This window comes from Spermophilus citellus, assembly GCF_964194105.1.
Source record: "Spermophilus citellus genome assembly, chromosome: 7".
NCBI lineage: Eukaryota > Metazoa > Chordata > Mammalia > Rodentia > Sciuridae > Spermophilus > Spermophilus citellus.
Window position 1 is genome coordinate 70,070,907 of NC_138188.1, and position 20,556 is coordinate 70,091,462.

A 20,556-nucleotide genomic window follows, 5' to 3' on the forward strand; every position below is an offset into this window, starting at 1 on the left:
ACAAGGAATCCTCATCCTCAGGCACATATCAGCTCAGGCATAATTTTAGATATTGAAGATAGTACATGAACTTATGGACATTTGCTTTCCTTCCCTCTTCATGGGTTGTAAAGCATAATTGCTTTGAGGAAACATGGGTCATTTTTTTTAAAAGAGAGAGAGAGAGAGAGAGAATTTTTAATATTTATTTTTTAGTTCTCGGCAGACACAACATCTTTGTTGGTATGTGGTGCTGAGGATCGAACCCGGGCCGCACGCATGCCAGGCGAGCGCGCTACCGCTTGAGCCACATCCCCAGCCCCAACGTGGGTCATTTTTATGCTATCTCTTATGTCTTGAAAATCAAATAACTTAAGCATAAACTTTTGAAACTTAAATTTTGTTATTTGTAAAATGAAGACTCGAGATAATAGTAAGAATCAAGTAATATAAGTCTAATAATCATAAAACAATAATATTAAAGCTTTTATTTATTGACCTGTTTACTGAGTGCCAGGTTTTCCACTGAATAATTTAGACTTGTTATATCATTTTCTCCCTACAACCCTTTAAAAAGTCCTATTTGTTTCCCTTTTTACAGATTAGAAGAATGAGGGTTAGTGTTTACTAAATTGGCCCCAAATCACACAATTGTAGAAGCCAACTCCAGAGCTCAGCAGTCTTGAAATATACCAATTACTCTGTTGCCATCTGAAACAGAATTTAACATTAAGCCTTTGATTCAATCCGATTAGCTCCTTTCCCTTTTCCCTCTGGTAGTGTTAGGTCAATCCAAGCTATTTAGGGGAAGAAAGGATAGAAAGAAATTCTTTGAATTTCAAAGGAATCTAATCAGACCTGGGGCCTTGTGACAGGTGACCTGCATCAACATGTTTTTACATTGCCCAGTCCTGAGGCAATTCCACAGCATGGGCTCCCAGAATACTGAAACTTTACTACTTAGAAGATCAGATTGATGGGTACTGTTCCTTCTGGACCAAGTAGTATTTGCAATTAGAGTGTCATTAATGGAAAAAGCACAATGTCATGCCTTTTAAAAATAAAACCATCAAGATTTGCTTTAAAGATACTTGCTTAATAATTGAGATATATTAAAATAATGATATATAATTTACAATATTATGTATCATTTGTATGGTAATATTTGAAGCTTCTTAAAGTAAAAGTGAGGATCCAACTGTGAATATAGCCACAATTTCAGGGAAAAATAGGTAACAAACAAATGCTTTGTTTCTAGCTGTATTTCTCATGTTTGAAGCCACATTATGAACTAATTTATGAACTAATTTACTAAAATATTAGATTGACTTTATTTTATTAAATTAAATGTTCAACATTTATCTGTAAATTTAACTATACCCCCCAAATGTTCTTGAATTTAAATTTCCAATTCTCTTCAGAGGGTTATATCAATATAATAATTAATGCAAAGAAATCCTAGTATTTTATGCACTGGGGAAGATTATTGAGAGAAAAATGTTGAATAGCATTTATCACAAACTCGTTCTTTGCAGAAGAGAAAATTCAGTGACTTTGCAATGTATCTAATGTTATTGGAGTAGAAAATGAAAAATATCCATAAAAAATAATCCAAGTTGATGAAAATTGTAGGGTAAAAATAATTTGAAATTGAACTTTCAAAGGTAGGGTTAGGTCATCAGTCTTTTGTTTAGTGTTTTGGTTGGACATCTAAAAAGAAAAAAATCCAAAATAATTTTAGAACCATAACATTTGAGAGATGATTAAAAACTGAAGTTAACTAGTCAACCTCCCTCACTTCTTATGTTAAATGAGGAGATTGAGACTGAGAAAGAATAAGTAGAAAACAGAGTTGTAAAGGACAAAAGACCTTGGAATCCATCTACTACAATGTGCTCTTTGTGATCCAGAAAATTTGAGAGATTTTGAAGGAATACAGAGGTCATTACTGCCAGAGCCAGGTATATATATCCACTGACCACTTCTTTCTATTATTTACTATTTTTATCAGAGTTAAGATGAAACATGATTATTTATTCACTTGATGCATTAAGTAGAATTGCCAAATGCTAAATATTGCTATCCAGTATGTCACAGTTCATGATATTTTGTTTCAACTTAGAGTTGTAAGGTAGGCAACTTTTGTGTACCATATATGTAATTACCATTCCTGAGAATTAGGAATAAAAAGCAAACAAGGTGCATATCACACTGCTGTGAAAAGGTCAAGGTTGAAAGTTTTCAGAGCTGAATATACAGAAGCAATGATTACTAATAAAATTGACAACAGTAACTTTTGGGTTAAATAAGAATAAGAACCTTTTACTATGGCAGTAGTTGGGAGAAGAGAAATAGAGGAGTAAGTCCACGATTTAAAAAAAAAAAAAAGTAGAAATGGTAGATTTCTTATAATATGAATCTTATAACTAGGAACAACCAGGGAAAATTTATTTGAATGATAAAAGATAATCTGAAGCAAATATAAACAAAATTTGTTATGAAGAACTTGGAAGGTATACATGTGCAAATTACGCCCTACCTGTCTTTGTTTTTTCCTGTTTTCTTTGACAGCATGAAAATAATAGAAAGAAGATTTTTAAAGCCAAAAAAATAATAGTCCACCAAATGATTTAATTTGGACTAGATAAAATGCACACACACCAACACACACACACACACACACACACACACCAAGAAAGCTTGGTCATCACAAAGTCAATCCTGAAACCCACATAAAGACATAAGGTGCTACACCAAATGGGAAGGTGATTTAAATAGTTGTAGGTAGAAATACGTATTTTTTTTTTTTTTATGAAATACGAATAGTAGCAGCTAAGATCCAGTAAGTACAATTTTTTATTACCAGCTCCAAGAGAAGATGCCAAGGTTTATCTTTGGAGGTTAAATAAATATTGTCATTGTTTTCTTCCCATCATACCCCTCTGTTCCACTGTCCTCACCTGCTTGCACTTGATCTGTATTAGAAGATGGACAGTCTCCTGTGGCTCAGAAATTTTCAGAAACTTGCCATTTTTAATATAGGAATTGAAAGGGTGGAATAGGAGTGAACACCAGCCTTATTTGTGTTTTTTTTCCACGTGTTAATTGACAACAATGTTGCTTAAGTTCAAAGTCTTTCAGGATGGATTCTTGTTATTTGTTTTTGAGTATAAAATTTAGGGCAGCTAACACAATTTTTAATATTATTCAGTAGAATGCCATTTGTTGGCAAAATGATAACATGAGAAATTGTTTGCATTACTTTCCATCACTTGAATTTTCACACCATACAACACCTGCCTGCCCAGAGGAATGTGATATCTTCACCTAACAGTGTGACGGTGAAAGAAGTAATCAGAGAGAGAGAGTCACCCTGGTACTGTGCAGAAACTGAGTTCCTGTTGCCAGCTCAAATGACGCTTTTCCCCAGGAAGAGGAACCCACTTCACCTCTGCGGCTCTCTCAGGCCCATGTCAATTGAATACTCCTCACCAGTTCTAAAAGTTTGGGCATTTTGTTTACAAATTGTTAGACTATTAATGCATTTCAGAGGCAGTGCTAACATAAAAAGACTTCTCCTTTCCCTGGAAAATGCCTCTTTCTACCCTATTTCTAGTTTATTCGGATGTTATGCAGTGCTTGCATTCACATGGGATGCTGTGTTACATTTTTTAGTTGTTTTTGTCTTTTCAGAAATTAGTCACTACAGAATCTGTTCTGGTGGCTCTTGGGCCATGAGGCATGGCATTTCGGGTTGCCCTTTTAAAAAAAGCCATTTGAATGTGTCCTCAGATACACTAGCACTGTTGATCTTCGCCTTGTCCTTCATTGGATCTTCCTGTGTCATTGATATCTTCAAATTTTATCTTAGACTCTTGTGAGTGTAAGATATAAATGAAACAAAGAACAGTGAGGAGATGTTTATTCATCTCCTGGAGCGGGGGATGTACCTCAGTGGTAGAGTACTTGCCTAGCATGCACTGAGCCCAAAGTTCTGATCCTGAGCATCACACACACGAAAGGGAGGGGACAGGTAAGGCTGCCTGCTATAAACATTATATGTCATAAACAAAGCTATGAATTTAATAGTTTATTTTTCTGGCCACATTAAAGGGCACCTTCTTCAAAAAAGCCTTAATAAATAACTTATGCCACTTAGATAATTATAAGACATTTTGTATTGTCATAATTTCTTTCTATCATTATTTTAAAACGCTAGCTGAATTTTCTTTCCTAGAGTTCTCTTTTGAATAATTTTTTAACAAGTATTTATTGAACATCTACCTTGGAATAGGCATTGTTCCAGGTACTTGGCACGTAAAGGGGAACAAAATTGACAAAAATGCTTTAGGGCTTATATTCTAGCAGGAATGACATAAAACAAAATAAAATATTGACATCTCAGCAAGCTGAAAATTTGAGCCTGCACAGGCAGCTGTGCATTTTGTGCACTGTACAACTTCACCGTCATTCACCTTATTATTCCATGTGGATGGTGCTCCCCAGACTTTGCAGTAAAAATCTATGATATCCCAAGTGTCAGCCCTAGGGTTGAGCCAGGTTTAGGAAGAGGCAACTGCTTTTGGTTCAGTGCCACATGTCTTCTTGGTCGTTAATAGAACTGAAGTTTTTGAAGAAACAAGTTTAAATCTTGGTGAAAATCAGCACAAATGAGAACTTCAGTATTATAAACCCTTCAAAATAAACATTGACTGCAGTTAAGCTCAAAGAATTTAATAATATGATATTGGAAAACATCAGACTTCACGAATCTCCATATATCCTTTTAGGAAACTGTGAAGTGTGAGATAGAAATGCAACAAAGAAAAGGGAGGACTGGGGCTAGAGATGGATCTCAGTGGTAGAGTTGTTGGCAAGACTAATTTTTCTGTCTAATGTGAGATTCTTCAAGATATTTTTACCAAAATTCTTTAACACCAACAAGATCACTTGAAAATTAAGTTTAAGGCCATATCGTCTTGGATCTAAAATTCAAGTTTTGAGTAGAAGTTCTTATTGCCCATCAAATACTTCTGTGCTATGGTGCCCAAACGTTATATGACATACTTATATGGGCTCTTGCCAGCCCCAGTCCACTGATGTTACCATGTGGGTGGCAGGCTGTACCTTGGTTTACAGGTGCCAGAGGACTCACCTGCTGGCTTGACCACAGCTGAGCACATTTACCATTTACTGGGATATGTTCACACAAATATCTAGGAGTAGACTGTCCCTTGAAGCTTTTGTTTTCCATTTCTATTTTTCCTTTCCTCCAAAAATAGATTTATCAGGAATATCTAAATTCAGAAAAACTATTCTTTCTTATATTTTTGTTTTCCTGTTAGTTCTTGGTGTTGAATCATGTGATTGAGCAAAGAATATAACGTAATTGTTCTGTTGATAGCGAAATCCAAAGGTTTTGGCTCTTATCTGAATTGAAAAGTTTATAGTTACAACTTAGATCAACAAATAAAGTTGCTACCAATATAACAGAAGTACAGAAGTGAAGAGGCTTACTAGGAGCTTTGCATTGAGTATGCCCTATCTGAATTGCTTAGGACCAGATATATTTTAGAATTCAGAACATTTTGAACTTCTGGTTTTTGGAGTAGGGATGCTCCATTGGTAGTCTATGTAAATCTCCATAAACTCAAAATATTCCCAAATCTCTATTCCAAGCATTTCAGACAAGGGACTTGGCTCAACCTATAATACCTCAACTCTAGTCTGTAACATTTTGATAGAGGTTAAGTAACATTTCTAGGAAAATTCCATTGCCCAAAAAGTTGGTAGAGGTGGGCAAAATGTCAGAGTACACAGATAACTTTTCTGCAAGTTACCATTTGTATATTTTATATGTACTTGAGTATTAGCAATTCATTATGCTTTCTTTAAGTTGCAAGAATGACAAATGGTTTTAGCTAGGCAGAGTTTTGCTGGCAATACATTCAGCATGAAAATGATATTATAAATTTGGTTATAAGTAAGCATAACTCAAGAATATAATAGGTATATAATAATGTCTTTAGCTGGGAGATAGTATGGTTTAGTAATTTAAAAAACAATGAATTTTTGAGTGGAATAAAACTAGATTTATACTCTAAGTGCAAGATATGCCTGAAGACCTTGAGCATGAAACATTAGACCTCATCCCCTTTTTCATTATTAATAAAATGGAAATTTCGAAACCTAATTTAGGCATGTTGTACAGATTAAGTCAGATAATATCACATATCTTCTCCAGTGTTTTATCCAAATGAGGTTCTCAATCAGTTGTTGCTATTACAGTTATTTAATTATATGTATATATGTTAGTGATTATTTATTTATTACAGATACATTTATTTTAAAAAATTCTATTTCTCTCACAAAATAAATTTGTCTATGATTATCACACTTTTTTGTCCATGATAAGAGCAGATTATATATTTGAAAAAATTTGCCAGTTAATCAAAGAGAATTTGATTTGTTATTTCTTAGTCCTCTTAATTGCTGTCTTCTGTATGTATTCTTTTGAAGTTTTATATTTTACTATAATATGGTTAATTTTTGAAAGCCTTTGGTTGTTGTATCTCCACTGTCATTTTTAATTTTGCCAGTATGTTTTTCTCAAAAATGTTAAATATTTTCAATTATATGCAATGAGACATTAGAAATGATATATAGGGGCTGGGGATGTGGCTCAAGCGGTAGCCAACTCGCCTGGCATACGTGTGGACCGGGTTCGATCCTCAGCACCACATACAAACAAAGATGTTGTTTACGCCAAAAATTAAAAAATAAATAAATATTAAAAAAATTCTCTCTCTCTTTAAAAAAAAGAAATGATATATAAATGAATTTTTAACTATGAATTCACAATTAAAACAGGAAGCAATTTGGTATGTCTTATACATTTGAACACTTACTTAGCAAAATCATAAACTTATACAGGTACACACACACACACACACACACATATGCTTAGGAACAAAGCTTTATAAATGATACACAAACTTATCTTTGAGGCATATTACCATTATGAGTTAAAACAAAGGAGATAGAACCTTGATATTGGACTTTATGTGTACTCATACTGCCTGCCAATTTGGAATAGGAGAGAATAGTTGATGAGTGAGATAGTAATAATCAAGGTTGATCACAATCAACGACTATTAAGATCTTAAGTTATGATCAGCACAGCCTCAGAAGTCTGACGTCCTCAAATCTAATTCTGTGTGAGCTTAAGTGATCCTGTTACTTTTCATCTGTGAATAGGAAGGCAGTTTTTAATATTTTATAAATTAAGTGTACGTATTAATGAAAATTGTTTACAGGTATTTAAAGGTTTTACTCATGTAGTTTTAATATTATTTTGGCCATCTTCTTTTTCAAGATGTGTTTGTTATCAAATCCTTTTTTAAAAAATATTATAAACTTAATAATTTAATAACTGAGATTTCTCTTAAGCAGAATTAATTCACAAATTCTGTACTTTGAATTACTGAATGTGTTCTGTTGTTCAAATATCTAGGTGTATATTTATGTTACCGTGATTGTTGACTCATTCCATTCTTTAAATTAAATACATTCTGCAACTGCAAGCCTCTGTTGGTATTAGGAATTTATATATATATATAAAAGCCCCTGATGTCTAGTGAAGGAAATATAGACATATAATAGAAATACAAAAAACTAGAGTAAAGTCAAAGTATAATAACATCTCCATTTGTATCGGGGGAGGTGGCTAAGACATTAAGATGAAGGTGATACTAAAAGTATATTGATATTAAATCTAGTTTCTGTTGAATGCAAAATAAGGTTCTACTTAACACCCAGTGCTGTGCTAGGGACTTATGAATAGGTGGACAGGGTGGCTTTTTGATGTCTGAAGGCATACATGGGCATGGCTTACTTAGGATGTAGAGAGACACTGGGTGTTGCTAATAAATAGCGTATGTGAGGTTTGGTGATTTAAGGGTCGGAAATGTACATGAAGAAGTTGGTTGGAGGTTAATCATAAGGGCTTTCTATATTTTCCAAAGATGCTTAGATTATATCCTGAACACAAATTGGAGCCAGTGAACATTTAGAAATGGGAGAGTGATATGCCTGTCCTGTTATTGAGAAAGTTGTCTGCAGTGATAGCATAAGGGAAGAGACTATTGGCAATATTGTTGTAAGAATATAAGAGAGCACAAAGCTCTGATGGAATTTTTAAAGGAGTTTAAGTGAATTTGAAAATTTCAGGGACATTTCTAGGAACAACTGTCAACATTTCATGTCTGGATTTAAAAAGGGACAGGGAAATAAAATATTTTTTTTTCATGCATACACCCAACTCATCCATACTCTTATTAAACACACATAATCAGACATTGCTCTAGGTAGGAGACATACAGAGACAAATTGGATATGTTTTTTTACCCTTAAAAAGTCATTGCTATAGGTAACTGAGAGAAAGTCTACTATACCAGAGGAAGAAGAGGAGGGGAGAAGGGGAAAACAAAAAGGGGGGGCAAAAGGGGGATCATAAACTGAAATCAATTTCCCTGAATTTATCAGTTCGTCGGGATAAACCCAACTACTATATATAACCAACCTTAAAGCTCTAATAAAAAAACATTTTTTAATCAAGATAGGCTTATATTTATTTGCATATATTTATTGATTGTGACAAATAAAGTTTATTTTTCCTACCAAAAAAAAAAAAAAAAGAAAGAAAGAAAGCTCATTGCTTGGTGTTTTTCCCAGGGATATTTTGGGGTTTTCTTTTTCTTTTTTTTATTAATCATCATAATAATTGATGCATACTTTTCCCATATGTAGAATAACAACACTAAGCCTTTCTAAAACATAGTCTCATTAATCAGTGTATTAATTATGATTGCTTTCTTGAAATGCTCAATCTTTTGTCTTCAATATTTTTTATGTCCTTGGGCTGGAATACTACTCTCTGTTTCTTCTAAGTGACTTGGAGAATGAAAATATGAATATAGCGGTTTTCAAGGATAATGCATTACTGCATTAGAGACAAATAGAAATATCTTACTCCTCCCACCCCAGATTTTGATGGCAGATTTCTATGGAACATTTGTAGATTCAAATTAAGTAGAGAGAGTGTTAATTAGTGTGCATATTTTTAATTGTCTATAATAGGAAGCTAATTGGTGTTTTCCTTAAAGAATGAATTAAAGAAAATGTGATTTGAAAAGTATAGTTTTGCTAATCCTACTGATCCAAGTAACAGAGACTATTGATTGAGTAAAATAAGTGTTTTTTATTGTTTTACAGCAAGCTGTGCTCTGAGAAAAGAATTAAATCGTGGTAATAACTATAAGATTCAATATATGATAATGCTGACCTCTGGGCATACTTTTATAATGATTAACTAATTAACTTATGTAACTGAAATTTTGCATTCTGATATTGGTAGGTACAAGCAGATACAAATGATATAGTAGGTTAAAGTCAGGTTGGGAACAAAAGAAAGAAATACATGAAAATAGTTACATAAACATCTTATTTGCCTCCATATCATCTACTGATATAAAAGGCTAAAGGGTAGTCTGGCAGAAGATTGCGTAAATCAAACATTAGAATGCTTTGTATTATGGAGAATAACTCTAAAAGGAGTTAAAGGAATTTAAGGGGACAGTATCAGTGAAGGTCAGAATGGAGGCAATATATGTATTTATCAAGGAATATGTAAGATGGAATAGCCATATGGACAAATAGATTGACAAAATAATTCAAAGTTGGGGAGTATTGTGAACAAATATGATGCCAAGAGACTGGAGGGGTCTGAGGACTGTGTGTATGGGCCTGATGTGACTGTGGTGGTGCAGAAAGTTGGAAGAGAGCGGCAGAGGACAGAGACTGAGCAGAGAGAAAGATTGGTCCTGGAGGTTTGTTGAGGAATAGAGGCCCTTAGAGAGACCAAAGGTGACTTCATGGCCAGCAAAAGGGAAAGAGGAAAACAATACTCTTGGAATCAATACCATGTCCCACAGAGCAAAGGAAGTTTCTTTTCTTTTAATAGATAATAGGTAGGTGTGAAGTCTAAGTTCAGCCTCACATTGGGAACAGAGTATATAGTCAAAGACAGACCAAAAAAAAAAAAAAAAAAGATCTACCTATTAGTTTAACTAGGGCTGAACTTGAGTTTATCATCTGCAGCCCTAGGGAAGATCACTCAGAACATAGATTTCCATCCCTTTGGCTGAGGGTGATTTTGAGGTAGACTGGATATCAATGACATTTTCATCTGATACTTCATGTGGACATATGAGCGTATCTATAGAATGTTTGCTATATTTTCCTTTAATATTACTTAAATTTCTAGTTAGAGAATCCTGGGGGAATAAGTGCCTATCTCATATATAAACTATTTCCAGAAGTTATAAGTGGAAGAAACTAGGGGGAAGAGAATAAGACAAAGCTTTCTAGTCAACACTCAGATGCAATTTTAGAGCACCAAACATTTTAAATGCTGCAGAAATATTTTGAAGTTCTTTCATTAGATATATTAGGTAGTTACATTTATTTTTAATAGTTCAACAATGATCTTCTCTTTTCTAGGCTATAGCTTCTGGAGTGATGGGTGTGAGAGGAGGGATGAGATGAGTAAAGGGTAAATATCTTTAAGCTGAGTGAATTTGAAATGCCCTCTTCATCAGTTTGCATTATCCATGTCTCCCTAGATTTCCAGTCTTGCCTTATGAGAAACTGTCTTAAATAATGCCTCTTTCATTGGTTGCACATATGAATTATTTATGAGCTCTTTTGTTCAGTTTTTACTATCCTATCCATCCAGTTTACCAAACTATTCCTTTAATTCATAGCTCCATTCTGCTGGAATTCCTTTTAGAGGCATGTGACTCACTTATATGGAATTATAAACAATAGGTACAACCTTAGCTACCTTCCATGGCATCTATATGGTTCCTCAGAAGCTCTATTCTTGCCATACAAATGATGGAAGCATGGCCCTAATTCTACTGTTTCTCTCTAATCCCCTTTCTCTACTTCTTAGGTAGCCTCGGAGGCACATCTGTTGATCATCTGCCCAGATAGACATCTAACCAGGGAATTATATATCTGAATTCCATTACTGAGAGCAACTCACATAATCTGTAGTTATCTTAACATACTACTCTTAGTTTCAAGGAGAATTTTGTCATGATCAAATGCTCCCCGCAAGGCGAAAGCTTGATGATGAGCCCCTTTCTTGACAGATGGATGCTACAGAGGAGGTGAGGTAATGCTAAAGATGCTTCCACCATTTGGTGACTGCAGGACAAGTTGTGTCTCCACAGTAAGCCTGTCTCTTCTCTGCTTTTGAAGTATCGTGACAATTTTCTTTAAATATAAAGTAATTAGCATTCCTGGCAATTCTTCTCCAAAAGAAAGAGTCTCACATAACATCATGTTGTAAATCATATCACATGTACATACCTATACATGCTATTGATTCTGGATACCCTTAGTTAACTAATCACACAAGTAATAGAAGTAAAAATTCTGAGTAATAAAAGACAATGCTCTCAGAGATCCTTGGCTTTTCAATTTATCCAACCTCAATCTAAAAGCTTAGAATTACATATAAATTTAGCTGAATGGTCTGATAAGCTTGATTCTAATTCTCCAAATTAGAAAGTTAGTCTGCTCTATGCTTATATACTGAGAAATGACAACTGCCAGCAAAAATGAGCATATACCCTCCTATAATTTGTTTAAAAAAGAAGGAAAGTATATTTGAAGACTTTCAAGGCTTTATAATGTAATTCATGTAATATAAAATTCACAGTTTAAAATATACTTTTCAGTAGCTTTTATTGCAGTCACCAAGTTGTGTAATCATTACCAAGCTCTAATTTTAGAATATTTTTCTCACTTTCCTCCCCCAACTACACACAAAAAATTCTACACCCATTAGCAATAATTCCCCATCTCTACAACTTTAGCTCTAATAACCACTACTGTACTTTCTGTCTCTAAAGATTGTTCTATTCACAGAATTTCCTTTTAAAAAATGGAGAAATAATGCAATATATAGTCTGCTATGACAGGTTTGTTTCTCTTAGCACATATATTAAGGCTTATCCATGTTGTGGCATCTATCAGTAGTTCATTAATTTTAGTGCTGAACATTATTATAGATAAATTGTAGTAAGATCTCTGACGTAAGTCAGTTTTGTCATGAAAAAATGTAGAGATGGAGGTAAGCATCCCACAGTTTTATTGGTAAATACCTGTGAAAGGGAAAGAGTGAAAACAGGGCTGCATAGTGAGGCTGAGAGGCCACAGTGTAGATCTCCCAACAGATTCTGCAGAGCCAGGAATGCCCCTTGGAGGAATCCTGCAGTGGGAAGAAATGGTCAGGCTCTTCTAAGGCCGCCTTCTGCAGTTGTTAGACAGGGGTAGTCCTGAAAATAAGGGGACCTCTGCTTGGAAGTCTGAAGCAAATCCAGATAAAACAACCAGCTGTCAACTAACCATACTCCTTACAACTGGGAAGTGGGTCTTTCCTTAAAGGGCAATCTGGGTGTCATTATCTGTGTAGTTAATCTGGGTAAAATAAACATCTATTGAAAAGAATGTCATTTATCGGAACATACACAATGGGAATGCCAAATTTAAAATATGCCACCACTGCAAAGTCATTTCTTATCTTCTTTCCTTTACCAATTCCTTGAAGGTGGATGTTCTTAACCATCCTTTTGAGTCAACTTTCTTCAAATAAGAATCTTTACACACAGTGGGAGCTTAATATAGTTTGATTGACAGGCCTACTCCAGCAAGACAAATACTCCTAACTCTACACTAAGAAATGCTGCAGGATTACAAAGTGCATATGAAAGTTGCCTAAGGCTGTTGGGTGACTTCCCAAAGGTTACACAATCCAAAATAGAAACCATGATTCCACACAATGCCTGCCACTCAACATGCTAACAAACCTCATCCCCAGTGAATGTTTCTGTTCAGGGAAGAGCCTTCAAGGATTAGCTCCTTTGTTAGTTCTGAAGCTCCCTTGCTCTAGAGCCACTTTTGAAATCTTTTTATAAATAACATTGAGCCATATGCTACACCCAGTTTGAAGTGCCTAAAACCTGCCTGAATTCCATAGACCTCATTGTGAACTGAGAAGCTAATCTGTACTCCCTCAGCCTTGAAATTTGACACTCAGAAAACTACATATTCACAATTTTGGAATCTGTAATGATGCATTGTAACTGACAGATGATCTAATCTGCGGGCACATACTGCTTTTGGTTTTACTTACTGGAGATAGCAGAGATTTCTCTCATTTCTATGATGGACCATTATGTATTTTTTACGAATCATGGCAGCAGTGTAATAAAATTAAAAAATTCCATTGATTGAGTTTTGAATGACTTCAATGCTCACCATGCACAATAAACCTGCATCATTATTTGCACATAATATACATATTTTTAAATATGCCTCATTTTAGAGTATATAGCATCCTCTATAGTTATAGAAAACAATTTAATAAAATATTTTCCTAAAATTCCTTTGGGGTTAAAAGTAATAGAAAACAACTTTGGAAAATATTAGAGAGTCACATATAATTGGGAATTAATTAACTAAAGTTTTGCTTTATATACTTTTATTTTAATCATGGTAATAATAAATTCACTATGCATTTGTTGACTGTTATTATCTTTTCAAAGAATAGAACACAGTAATCTTCTCTTTAATATTTTAGACACTTACCCAGAAACCACTGTCCCACCTCCTTGTAAGAAAACCCTCTCTGTGAAATATATATTAGAGAATATTTTAACTAAAATCTGCATATATTTTACAGTTTATTTTAAGTAAAATATGTCAGGTATATAAAAGAAAACATGATCTAACTCATTGCCTCCAAGATTCCTACTTTCTAAGTTCTGATATGAAGTGGTAGGAATTATAAGTAAAACTGGATTTCAATCCCATACATTGACTAAAGTTTTTTTTATAAAATATGAAGAAATATTTATAGTTGAGATCTAATTGTTTTGCTTTTAAAAACCTTTTTTAAAATTTATTCTTCTCTTTCCATGTTTCTATTGCTGCATTATAGTTGTACATACTGTTGGGATTTTTGTTACATATTTATATATACACACAATAAAACAATATAGAGTGGCCAATATCACTCCCCAGCACTTTGCCTCTTCCTCCCCACCTCCCATCCCCTAGTCCCTTTCCTCTACTGATCTCCCTTTGATGAGGTTCCCATCTCCAGTCTTTTTATTCCCCTTTATTTCTCTCTAGTTTCCACATATGAGAGAAAACATATGCCCCTTGACCATCTGAGTTCGGCTTATCATAATGGTTTCAAGTTCCATATATTTTCCTGCAAGTGATATAATTTCATTTTTCTTTATGGATGAGTAAAACTCCATTGTATATATAAACCACATATTCTATTCATCCATTGACAGACATCTAGGCTAGTTCCATAGTTTGGTCATTGTGAATTGTGCAAGGGTATGCATGTATCACTATAGTATGATAACTTGAATTGTTTAGGACAAATACATTCCAAGGAGTGGTATTTACTTTTAAATACTTTTGCACTGATTATTCATCACCCAAATATTTAGTCTTTACAAGAAGCCCTGTTACAATCTTAACATAAAAATCACCAACTGGTAAAGGTAGAAAAACAAAAGCGCATTTCTTGAAAATGATGAAAGTCAAATATACTTAAAAAATAACCCAAAGTATACCTGAGAAATGATACATATCTAGTATGGGAAAATAGTAGTCAGACTGTTGTCTCTACTCTTTTTTCTTGGTGAGTTCTTTGATTTTTCTGAATAACTTAAAGTTAAAGGAATGTAAAACATAGCAAAGGACATCCAAACTCAGAACCTGTCCTGTTCAAGGTGGAGTTTGGTCCATCTATTGTTTCTGTAATCAGAACCTCTCCCTTCTGCAGGTACATGCATATGCCTAAGAACCTCCAACTTCATGTTTTAGCAGTTCCCATTGTCAATTTTCTTGTCTAAAGTTTATAGATAACTATTACAAAAATCAAATCAGTCTTAGAAAATGATCTGAAAAATGCATAAAGACTATAGTACTAATAGAAATATATAATATATATGTATATACATACATAAATATACATAAATATATTGATATGATACTGGCATTGCAATTGAAATGCTATACCTATCACACAAACAGATTTTGAACCTGTATTTCATGAATGCTCAATATATGTGTACTGGAATGGTGCTGGAATTATACTGTATAACAAGTAGAGTGACATTTCATATTTTCTATGAGTTAGAGGAATGTAGAACCCTATTTTCAGTGTGATAGCCTAGGAAAAACAACATTTTAAGTGTCCCTGAGAAGAGAAAGGAGATCCTGAAAATTATCTTAGATTACTAAAGGGATATATCTAGCTTGATTGAGATAAAATTCCTTATTTATTTATAATCCATCTCAAAGCCTGTGATGTCTTCTATTAAATAGATACAAGCAGAATACTAGTATAATTATTCTTCATTAAAATGAGAGCCATACCAAGATAAGTGAGTAAGAACATATTTATTCAACTTTATTTGAATAAATATGTTCTTCCTCACTTTTCTATATTTTCTAAAGACATTATCAGGGCTATTTTACCAGGTTATGATCAGGATTGTTATGGTTTAGATAAATGATTGGATTATGGGAGCCTTCGCTAATCAGTATATTTACTCACTTGAATGGATTAGCTGGATGGTAGGTCAGGTATGGTTGGAGGAGGTGAGCAAGTTGTGGACCTGCCTTTGAGATACATATTTAATACCTCTTGAACAGAATTCTCTCTCTCTACTCCTGGTGGCCATGTCTTGAGCTGCTGTCTTCCATCATACTCTTGCGCCATTATGTTCTACCCCCACGTTGGGCCCAGAGCAATGGCGTCAGTCTATGGTCTGAGACCTCTGAAGCTATGAGTACTGTACAAACTTCTCCTCCTCTGAAATTTTTCTCTCAAGTATTTTAGGTGTAGCAATAAAAATGTTGACTAAAACAAGGTTGCTTATGTTTAATAAAGATAATGTATATTTTCCATCCTTGGAAGAGGGAGGGAAAGAAAAATTATCTTAGTAGTCAGTGGGAAACTGAGAAAACCAAAATAAGTATTTCCAGTTGTGTAGAGAATGTTTTCCATGTCAAATAAGAACTGGGACCAGGTATCCTAAGTGGTCCCTCAAAGTTCTAAGCTTCTATGGCTTCATATTATATTATGTAGCTACTCATTAGGCTGAAAATGTAACCACCAAAGATAAAAGTATAGAAGTAAATTCTGTAGGAGTTATTGCAGAGGTAAATTGTTTTAGTGTCACTACTGTGACAAAAAGATCTGACAAGAGAAAAAGAGAAAAATGGCACTCACAGTTTCAGAGATCTCAGTCCATGGGTGACCAACTCTCTTGCTCTGGGCTCATGGTAAGGCAGAACATCAAGGGAGAAAACTGTGGCAGAAGGAAACAGCTCAGAACATGACAATCAGAATGCAGGGAGAGATTAAGCTCCACTCAATAGGGACAAAATATACCTCAAGGGCATGCTGCCAGTGACTCACTTCCTCCCATACTAGCTCATCTACTGGATTAATGCACTGATTAGGTTAAGGCTCTTAGAACCCAATCATTTCACCTCTAAACATTTTAGCATTATTTCTCACATGAGCTTTTGGGGGACACCACATATCACAACCATAACAGAAATACTTCCTTTTTAGTGGTATTTCAAAGGTTAACAAATGATAAGGAGAGTATTTGAAGTAGAAACAAAATGAGTAAATGAGCCAAAGAGACAAATGCTTGATGTATTCAGGAGGGGTTACATGGAGAAACCTCCTAGCAGTCATAGCATTTATAGACAGACAATGGGGACTTAGCCTGGAGAAGGAGGCAGGGTATTTGCCATGGAGAGCAGTGCATGCCAGGTTGTAGCTGGCAGAAACATTTGTGAGGTAGAAAAGAAAAGCTGCTCTTCTTTATCAATGGAAATGCAAAGGCATGTCCAAGGGTGTCCCATTCCAGGATAAACACTCCCGGTAACTCCAGGTGAACTGGGCTGCATGAAATAATCACACAGAGACAGAGAAATACCTTTTTCTTTGGGTCCTGTGAAGGCTCCTTTGACCTTAGGGGTCCTTTGGAAAAGAGAGCAGAGCATGTGCTGAACATTTTTATTCAAATGAGGCAAGGGGTAGGTTTACAAAGGAAAAGGTGAGGGTAGTTCAACTCCTCTAGGTGTCACCTATTCCTAGGGCCATGCCTTGATATCTGAGAGAGGGAAAAGCTCAAGTCACAAGTCATGGCACTACCACGCCAGACTATAGTGATCTTTCATATCCCCATGGTGCTTCAGGACCTAAAGGTACCTGCAATTGGAGTGGCTCCCTACACAAGGGTTCATTATTGCTTAATATACATTTTACCACCAAGAGATATATCAGGGTCACTATTTCCTTTTTTATTTTATTTTTCCTGAAGCACCATTAAAACTTTAAATGTACTAGAGCCTTTTCTCTTTGTAGGGAAGTACAAAATACATATCCATTGTTTTTGACTGTCAGCTGTGATTTTTTTATTTCACTGCTGTGAAGAGTTTACTTTTATTCAAGCTGTTAAAGTACTAGATCAAAAACAGAGTTTAAGTAGCAAATGGATGATCCAGAGAATAACACTGCTTCTCACTGAGTACAAGGTTATGTTTCAATCAAGGATGTTCTCTAAGTAAAACAGTTCAAATAGAAGGTAAAAAAGAGACTTGTGCAGAAGTTGTGTTTGTTTACTTTTTAATAGCGTAGTTCTCTTGATATTCAGTGATACTTTTATTGTCATGTGGGCCTTTACCCAGTTGTCTAATGTGCAAAAACAATTTTAGTACTTTCATTGACACAAGAAGATGACGAAATCTTATAAAAATCTCTGAATATAAATGTTTATACTTATTAAATGCATATGTATAAAAATTTAATGTATTAAATGTATATGAAGTGATTTTTGTGAACTACTACCCAAATTAACAATAAAGTAACTAAATTAAAAAATTAGTCAGATGTATTCATCAGGGTATTTGCCATGGAGAGCAGTGCATGCCAGTTTGTAGCAGTTAAAGATGCTTGATTTTTCTTATCTGGTTTCCTTTATTTCATGTACATTCATATTGGAATTTCATGAAAAGAAGGGCTAAAATTATAGTTAGTTATAAATTTTTGTAATGCTGTCTAATGGTGTCAACACTTTGTGTTTCATTTTTTTTAAGTAATTTACATTATTTTAAACATTTATTGCCTTTTAAACTGATATGTTTAAGTTTAGAATGAAAATAGAATTTGTGGGATTTCTCACTTGAGAGCCTCAAGTGAGTGGAGATGTTTACTATCCTACTATTCTTTTTTCTTTAAGTTTTTTTTTTTTTTTTTTTTTTTTTTTTTTTTTTTAACACTCGTAGTTGGACACAATACCTTTATTTACTTTATTTGTATGTGATGCTGAGGATCGAACCCAGGGCCTCACACGTGCTAGGCAAGCATTCTACCGCTGAGCCACAACCCCAGCCCCATGTTTACTATTCTTTATCAAAAAGCTTTTGCTTCCTTCTGAACTTATCCCCTTCAGAGTTCTCTAAATTTCCGTTGCAAGTGTATACCTGATGAAGATGAGAATTGCTTCTTGGCAAGAATAGCCTCAAGGGTGCTGTCCTAGAGATGCTGGGTATTATACTTTTCACAGAAATGTTATGGTTAAATCCTATCCAATCCTGACTTTATAGTGTTTCATGGTTAGGATTTGATTCCTTTGTCCTTGTTGCAATCAAATAGTGTGCATGTTTAACCCATGGCCAATTGCCAATCTCTAGGTCAAATTTAGCCCATAGACTATTTCTTTAAAACGCCAAAGATTTTTCATATATTTCATTTTGAATACCTTTGTGAGTGCCACAACTCTTCAATTTTTGTGTGTGTGTCTTTTTTCCCCCTTAAAATGTCCTGGCTAGCCCTACAACCACTGGTCCAGAATTCTTCCATGGCTATGGGGTCTGTAGGAGTGACCAATGAGTCTCAATCCTAGCCTTGGAAATCTAGTATCAGAAGGTTTGGAGTACTTTCAGGGCATCAGTATTTCACAAAATGCTCCTGTATGCTACTGATGCCCAGGGAGGGCTGAGAAGCATGATGGTACTTCCTTGAATTAGAGTAGCAGTTTGCTTCATTAGGTATATTAACTAAACAATCTTCACTAATTCAAAGCTTAGGTTGTTATAGTAGTTTTCAAGGAAAGAAAAACTGTCAAACAAAATCACAAAGCCAATAATGAACGATTATGCTTAGCACCCAATACATGTTTTGTTATGGAGTCCTCACATTAGTAACCTCTTGAAGTGTTTTCATCTTGGGTTCTTGACTTTGTTATACCCCTTTCAATGTTTTCACATGTCAAGGGTCTCACTCTATTTTTTCTTCTGGTGTATTTACCTCATAGAAATTGATTTTTCAATTATAATTATTTTTGTTTTTTATTGACTTTTTCCTCCTCTGGAATGTGAACTCCATGAAGATCTTCTTTTTCATTCCTGTATTCCATGAACTTAAAAGAGTAGACTCTTCCATAATCAGATCTCAATTTATATTGTTGAATGAATGAAGGTCTACTTATTTATCATTATCCTTAACTTCCCATGACCTCTTTTCTGTTTTATTCTTCTGAATAGAACATTTAAAATCTAATTTGAAGTAAAAATTTTAGTTCCCTAAAGAAAACAACACCTTGGTATTACTGTTCTTATTATCACCCAGTCTGAATGATTCTGTCATATAGAGGTATTTAAGAAGAATAAAATACATGATAAAATTTCATTTTTCATTTTTAAACTTTCAGTTATAATAGTAGCTATATGTACCTCATGGAAGAATTATAATGATTAATGTCTGTTTAGTAATTTCAAAATATTAAAAAACCCCAAGAAAAAAAGAGTCCTACAAATGTATATAAATAGTGTAATTGTTTTTATAATTTGTAGAACACAGAGAGAAAATACCTATTCACATTCACAAGGGTATTATTGGGATTAATTAATTAATGTTTACAGATCAATCAGAGTGAGGGGAATACACACTTCCTTTGCTATTTCAAGTACATTCTAAAGGTGAAAAGGCAAATTGTGTTTTCTGTTTAGAGTTATTTGCCTATTTATCCCAAATGTTCAGATTAATTGCTTTTTGGTAATTGTCTTCCTAAACCACACATCAGAAGCCACTACCCTTTCTACCTCTGTACATGAGCAGACACAATAGCGTTTTGCTCTGTTTCTACAGATGGAAGTAACCAGTCAATGCCTAATGAATTAGACCCTCTTTCCAAAGATAGCTCACTTAAAAAAATATATATGTGTTTTAGTCCTTTTTTTTAAATTTTTCCCTTTGCTGAGATGATAAACTATTATTTGAATGTGATTTTATGTAAATTTACTGAGTTTGACATTTTCTTTTCAGACAGATATGGATTTGATGCCACTGTTATGGTTCTTTGTTTCTGTGACTATTACACACAACTCTGTATTGCCACA

General features: G+C 34.4%; 1 protein-coding gene across 1 annotated transcript in view; it reads left to right on the top strand.

The window, feature by feature from the left end:
• Positions 1-20,556, top strand: part of NAALADL2 (N-acetylated alpha-linked acidic dipeptidase like 2) — a 961,526-nt gene that overhangs the window by 19,809 nt on the left and 921,161 nt on the right. The gene's annotated exons all lie outside the window — the stretch shown is intronic.